This window comes from Podarcis bocagei, assembly GCF_964188305.1.
Source record: "Podarcis bocagei genome assembly, chromosome: 15".
Classification (NCBI taxonomy): Eukaryota; Metazoa; Chordata; class Lepidosauria; order Squamata; family Lacertidae; genus Podarcis; species Podarcis bocagei.
Window position 1 is genome coordinate 4,980,114 of NC_138141.1, and position 7,024 is coordinate 4,987,137.

The 7,024-nt window shown below is 41.9% G+C and overlaps 1 protein-coding gene across 2 annotated transcripts in view; it reads right to left on the reverse strand.

Annotated features, from left to right (window-relative positions):
• The window catches only part of LOC308574215 (uncharacterized protein), a 97,928-nt gene extending 96,505 nt beyond the window's left edge, over positions 1 to 1,423 (reverse strand). For both annotated transcript variants that reach the window (XM_081171835.1, XM_081171834.1), the window contains exon 1: positions 303 to 1,423. The gene's annotated coding sequence lies outside the window, so the exon portion shown is untranslated. The remainder of the gene's footprint in view (positions 1 to 302) is intronic.
• Between the last annotated feature and the right edge of the window lie 5,601 nt (positions 1,424 to 7,024).

A 7,024-nucleotide genomic window follows, 5' to 3' on the forward strand; every position in this document is an offset into this window, starting at 1 on the left:
TCCAGACCCTAAAGGTCACTTTTACAGTATTTTGCTAAGCTGGTAGATTCTTATCTCTATTACTGGAGCTATCTGCAAATTAATGCAAGCATAGCAAGGCTTCTGTTATACCATAAGGGAAGGGGGCAGTTACAGAGCTTCGTAATAGAAACATCCTGGAGATAATGATTGTACACTCATGTCCACCTAGCCCTCAATCCGTTGTGGGCTGGCTATCATTAACCATAAAGATTTATATACTGTCAACTCTTTCAATATAACAAGGATATATACAGTAATATATACAATAAAACGTAAAGCACCATGAGAATGGTACAAAATGATCTTTAAAATGGCTGATCAAAAAGCTTGAATGGTTGCAGAGGGCCTGCTAAAGTTATTCAGGCCTAACTGCTAACTGGGGAGTCACTCTGACCTGTGACTTAGCAGCCATTTTGTCTCTGTGTTCTCTGCAAGATTTCAGTTGGAGTCAGTCTGCCTCAGTTGTGAGCAGTATGTAATCTCAGTCAAACTGTGTGGAACCATGTTGTTTATGAAGAAGTTTATTTTAATCAAGTAAAGCTTTTATTCTATTAAAAACTCTGCATTATTAATTTACGCTGCACGTCAGACTGTTGATGGAGACAACTGCCAGCTCCTAATTCCAGTGCTCAAAAGCCTGCAGTGGTTGTCCATGTGCTTCCAGGCCAGAGTCGTGGTGCTTGCCTTAATTTGCAACTTGGGTGCAGGATATCTCAGGGACCACCTGATCCCTTATATTGAAGAAAGACAGTCAGTTAGGATTACCCCCAAAACCCTAAAAACTGTTTTGTGAATCCCCCCCCCTCCGCCAGCCAGGCCTCAAAGCCTGGCCTCAAGCATTTTTAAAACTGCATTTCCTCTAAGACAAAAAGCATTAGCTAAGCATATTCCTCTTGCTGTAACTAAAAGACTGCAAGGAAGGTAGGGAACAGAGTCCATTGTTTTCTCAGAGCCTTTGGCCTTGCTTAAAAACCAGATTGCAATTTACTTTCTGTCCGGGAGCCATGCCAAAGCACGAGAATGAAACACAACTGGAACACTCTGAAACCCCCCCTTTCCTGGGAAAAGTCCAAAAATGGTCCCAAGGCAGGAGCTTTCTGTTCATGCTCAGAGGAACTCATGGGCAGGACTCTTGAAGGAGGAGGAGAAAGGGGGAGGGAACTGGAAGGGGATATATACTCTGTGCAATGGCTGTGAACTTTGTGCTTGTTTTGTGACTTATCACACTTGCTCCTTCCCCCCCCCCCATGGCAGAATAAATGCTCTTTCTCTGGATTTAACCCCTTGGTGTCGTTTGGCTCCTTTCGTCCCTGCTCGGGTGCAACGTTTTCCTATCCATTTTAAGGGGCCTAGAAAGGCTACAATATCCCTCCTTGATCACGAGGGTCTTCCAGGGAGCCCCTCTTAGTGGTCCCCCAGGGCTCGGGTGGAGGGCTCTGACCCACCAGGAGATAGCTGTTCATTCAGTATTGCAGGCCTAATTTTGTGTAACTCCCTTTCAGTTGGGATCAAATAGGCCCTCTCTCGGTTGAACTTCCAGCACTTATTATGAATATTGAAGGGATGTTGGATTGAAAATAAGTGGTATTGGTAAAAAGATTAATAAGAATATGTAAATACGGATTGACAACGGCTGGAAATACATAGTTATAATAGGTTAAGATAATAAGTAAAGATAAATGATAGAGGGTAAGGATTTGCTGAACTAACTATGTGAACTGGAATACAAAAAAGGGGGGTGCGAGGAGGTCAGGAAATAAGTAAATGAAATAAAAGACATGAAAATATTGATTTCTTGTTAATTTTGTTTTCTTTTTTACTCTTTATGTATTTTGTCTTTGTATTTTTGTATTTCTTTGTTTTTTATTATTGTTACACTTTTCTTATTTCCTATTTTTAATTTTGTAACTTTTTATTGTCTGAAATTTTTTTAATAAATATCATTAAAAAAAAAGAACTTCCAGCACTTATTGAGGACTGTTTTTTTTAAAAAAATAAATCAGAAGGTTTTAAATATTGAGTTCTGATTTTACATTTTAAATTCATTTTTACCCTTATTGTATTGGGTTTCCTGTACACCGGTGCTTCGTAAGCTATCTGATGTGGTATGCTGTCAACCCCCCCCCCTAATGTGCCAGGAACTGGTAGAGCCATTGGGGACCAGTGGTCAATGGGCCCATGGACCACCACTTTGAGTAGCCCTGTTGCAGCCCACTGGGAGACGGCCTTGATTAAGCAGTATAAAAACTGTTGAAACATACAAACAAAATAAATAAATAAACATCCTCATTTTGACTGTATGGCTTTTAATTGAGAAACTGGCTGAGTTACTAGCATGAATTTCAGTTTGGGCCAAGACACCATTTCCCCCAAACCCCCCCACCTGCCTCACAACTGGTGTGAAATAACCCAATGAATATAAGCAAGCCTATCCAGACATGTAAATTTGATGTATATTTTAGTATGTGGGTGTACCTTATTTAAAAACAACATCCCTGCTGTATATTATTTATAGTTTGAATTTTTAAAGGCAGACTTAAGGCATATTTTATGTAAGCTGCTGAGAGGTCAGGTGTCGGATACATGGAAATACGTCTGCCAACTTACTGGCACTGCTGGTGCAATGCTCTTCTTTAGCGGCAATCAGAGCACTTGTTTAAATATTGAATTATCTGTTCAGCAGCTTACCACACAGTCAATTATCTCTCGTTATAGGCCTTTTGTTTTCAGCCATCATTGTTTGGCTCTTCTTTAATTTCTCTCTGGAGCAATTAGACACTCCGTGTTTTCGAGTTCTGTGGCTGCTGGATTCTTGCCCATCCTGCTTTCTGCGGTGGCCCATGAACATTTAATTGGGCAAGACGTTCACTTCCGCAGATTCCATTGTGCTCCTGATGGCTTTGGAAGGCCACTTGTCCCTTAAGAGCTGGCTCACTCGTTCATGCCTTGGTCAAAGGAGAGGCCATTTGGTCAGAAAACTTCAGATTCCATCCAAATGCACACTATCCAACCAGTGCTATTTTTCTAGAAAAGAGATGCCAGAATTCACCATGAATTCTTCTCCCTTCTTCTCTGATAATAGCAATGGCATCCACCTGAGAGGAGCCAGAACTGAGTTCCAATGAGCGTCCAAATCAGCCACAAGTTTCCAAATTATCTTCAAGGGCAGCCCCATAGTAAGGTAGTCAGTTAGTCAAATAAATTGAACCCCATACCATTTTTGACTTTAGATCACTGGTTGGGAACTTCAAGCCTGGGGTCTTACTGTGCCCCTCCAGGACTCTCTGTCCAGGCCTTGGGGTTTTCTGTAGACCTTGCCCCTTTCTAACCCACACCCCACCCTGACAGTATTCCATGCCCTCTTCAAATGCCTTTGCCTTGGTTGAAATATGTCACTGAATTGTCATAATGCCTCTTGATTCCTTCATTGCTCCATTGGGAATCTGGGACAGAGAGACAGAGGTACAGGAACCACGGGCTTGGCATGGCTGGAATGTAGCCTCCTGTACAAAGGTAATTCCCTATAAACAGAAAATGGCTGCCCAACTTTTCTCTAATCTAGATAATATAGCCCTCATGATAAATATTTTTGTATGCAATTTTGACTAATATGCTAATTTTGGCAAGCAATTTCCCAAAATGCGATGTTTTTTTGCATGTTATTTTATATAATACAGTAGTACCTCAGGTTACATACGCTTCAGGTTACATATGCTTCAGGTTACAGACTCCGCTAACCCAGAAATAGTGCTTCAGGTTAGGAACTTTGTTTCAGGATGAGAACAGAAATCAGGCTCCGGCAGCGGAGCAGCAGCAGGAGGCCCCATTAGCTAAAGTGGTGCTTCAGGTTAAGAACAGTTTCAGGTTAAGTACGGACCTCCAGAACGAATTAAGTACTTAACCTGAGGTACCACTGTACAAGCTTTTACATGCACGTGTTATACTAGTATATACATTTTTTTTGGTACAGATGACTGCACTGCAAGATTTAGAGAAATGTGAATTTTAAATCATATTTGTGTTTTGGTTTTCATATTTTTTTTGAAGTGTGAATTAGGTAGGTTCACCTTTAAATGAGAACCAAATCAAATATCTCCCCTGTCCCTATCTGGAAGGCATTCCTAATTCCAATCATTTTCCTAACCTCCCCGTGCAATAATACAACTTTGAGGTGATCCAAGACTCCACAATGCTGTTTAAAGTTCAGAGCTGTTTATACTCTATGCATTCCCAAGAGCATCACCTCCTTCTAGATCTCTCAGCAGGGGCCTGTTATTCACAGACATGATGAATATTCAGCATTCGTTCCAAATAATGGTCGCTATACCTTTAAGCCTGGCAACGGCACTCTCAGAATTTCAAATGACACATCAATAGGAAGTAGCTGATTACAATTCTAAGGATGTGGGCTTCTTTGAAGAGGTAGTTTGGTACTGTAGTGGCTGTCATGTGAATGGGGGAAAGGAGATGGAATAGATGTGTTATCCTACACCTCTCCCTGAACCACTAAATGTTTCATCAATAGGGTACCATGCAGGTACCCTACTGGATTACCAAATAGGCAGAGTTGGCATCAACCTATGGGCCTTTCAGGGGACTCGCGACAATGGATCAAAATAATATTGATTTGATCTTGAAACAAAATTACAAAAGCCTATTAGGAGATAATTTGCAAGCTGCCTAGGGGCCTCCACAGGGTTTAATCTGGCAGAGGTCCATGGGAAGTCAAGGGGATAGTTGCTCCCCTAAACGAAGCATAATTCTCAGGATCACAGATTTCATTTTTAAAAAGCAGACGTTTCTAGCATTTGTAGAATGTGAGACAAAATGGAACAGCAGAGCGGATAGCAGCATTGAGCCAAGGTGAATGCCCTACGACAGGGGTCGGCATGGTTTACCTCGCCTGGGCCGGTTCACTCCAGCGGAGATCTCTCCGTGGGTCGGATTGTGCTCACACAGGAACGCATGCGCCTGCGATTTCTGGCATCTGTGCAGACGCGATTTCTGGCATCTGCGCAGACACGATTTCCAGTGCCATGGAAGGGAATTCCTGCGCCACGCATTGCTGGTTTAGCACAGCTCGCGGGGGCTTGTCGAGCGGGTGGCTCGGTTTGGGGGTGGCTCGGGGGCCTTAGGTTGCCTACCCCTGCCCTTCGATATTTAGGCACATCCAAATTGCTTAGATATTCCATAAGCGTTGAGAGATACCTGCTGCAATCATTGACAATAAAAGATGGGGACCTATCCAGATCCATTTGGCGTTCTGTGTCTGTGATACACTGTTTGATGGCTGACTTAGCCTGCCCAAACCCCATTCTGAGCAATTCTTCAAGGGAAAAGCCCAGAGCTAGAATTTAGGTCATAACTGCCTGATACTATACAGATTCTTCCTTGAGAACAATGGGAGCAAGCCCAGTAGGAAAAAATGAGAATCTTAGCCAATAGTTGAGTATAGACATCCCTATTCTGGCCTCTATGCTCAAGAGACCTGCCTCCAGCCTCAAGATGACATTGGTGACACATTTAGGGACCTGAAAGATTGATCTTAGAAATTTAGATTGGATGCACTCCAGCAATGTCAAATTTGGAAAGGGACCTAGCTGGGCACCATATAAGACTTGGGCAACAAACTTTACTTCAAATAATCTCAATGCTGCCGGTATATAATGGCCTCCTTTAGATCTGAAGAATTTTTGTATATCCATTGAGCTCCTCTCAGGATTGCTAGTAGCATAGTCTCCATGCGCTTTCCTGCTTCCTGAGGCATGAAAGACCATACCCAGGTATTTGAAGCAGGAGACCTGATCTACTTTATGTCCATCTATAGTCCAGCAGTGTCCCCTGGGTTGTTTTTTAAAACCCATGTCATAATTTTAGTTTTCTGGTGATTGAGCACTTAGATGGTCTTCTTTGCAGAAAAGAGATAAAGCTCTCAGCACTCTTTTAAGGCCAATGGGAACTCTTGACAGTATGGAAGCATCAACTGCTTAGAGCAGGCCAGTGATGTCCCTTCCAGCTAGTTTTGGGGGGTGGAAATTAGTGTTGTGAAGAAAATCCACCATAGAATTGATACAGAAATTGAACAGAAGTGGAGCCAGTATGCAGCCTTGTTTAATTCCCTTTGCAGTTTTGATTGCTCTAGTAAGATGACCCTGAGGAGTATGTATCTTACTTTTAAGAGAAGTCCCTTCATGCAGCATTCAAATTAGGTAGATAAATCATCTATCAATCAAAGATGCCTCCAATTTTTCCCCACAGATTGGGTCGGGATATGGAATCAAATGTGGCTCTAAAGTCTCTGAAGACGGCATATAGGGAAGTTGTTTTACAAGAGGAATATTTCCTAATCAAATGAGGTAAGATGAAGCATTGATCAATAGTGGATCGCCTTTCACTAAAACCAGGTTGTTCATCTGCTAGAATGTTCTCTTACTCCAACCAATCCAAGAATTTCCTTTGTAAATGTCTTGCATAGAGCTTGCTGATGGTATTAAGTATACTGATTGGTCTATAATTAGCCGGATCATCATTTGACCATTTTTAAAAATGGGAACAATGACTGCCAGACCCCAATTTAATGGGGGCTCGTCCATGGAAATCAATGCAAGTAAAGAGAGAGGCTAGTATAGGAGCCCAGAAGTCCAGATTGTTTTTAATAACTTCTGGTGGGATCAAGTCCTCCCTAGGGCCTTCCCAGGTTTTAGTTGGGCTGCAAGTTTATTGACTTCAGAAACAGATACGGGCAGCCATGTTAGACGATGGTCTATAAGGCGGCCAAAATCGTCTTTTCCAGAGTTATTTTTCCAAGCATATTCATATTAAAATAATTTATCTGGGCTGCTGGGTTTGAAATCTAACAATAATTTGATTATGATACTGATGAATTTCTAGATGGCTCTTCAGTTTCCAGGGTGGTTTACAAATAGAATAATGCATGACAATATTTGGTAAAGAAATATAAAGTCAAAGGCAACAAAAAGTGGTTAAAAGCAGCAGAAAAACA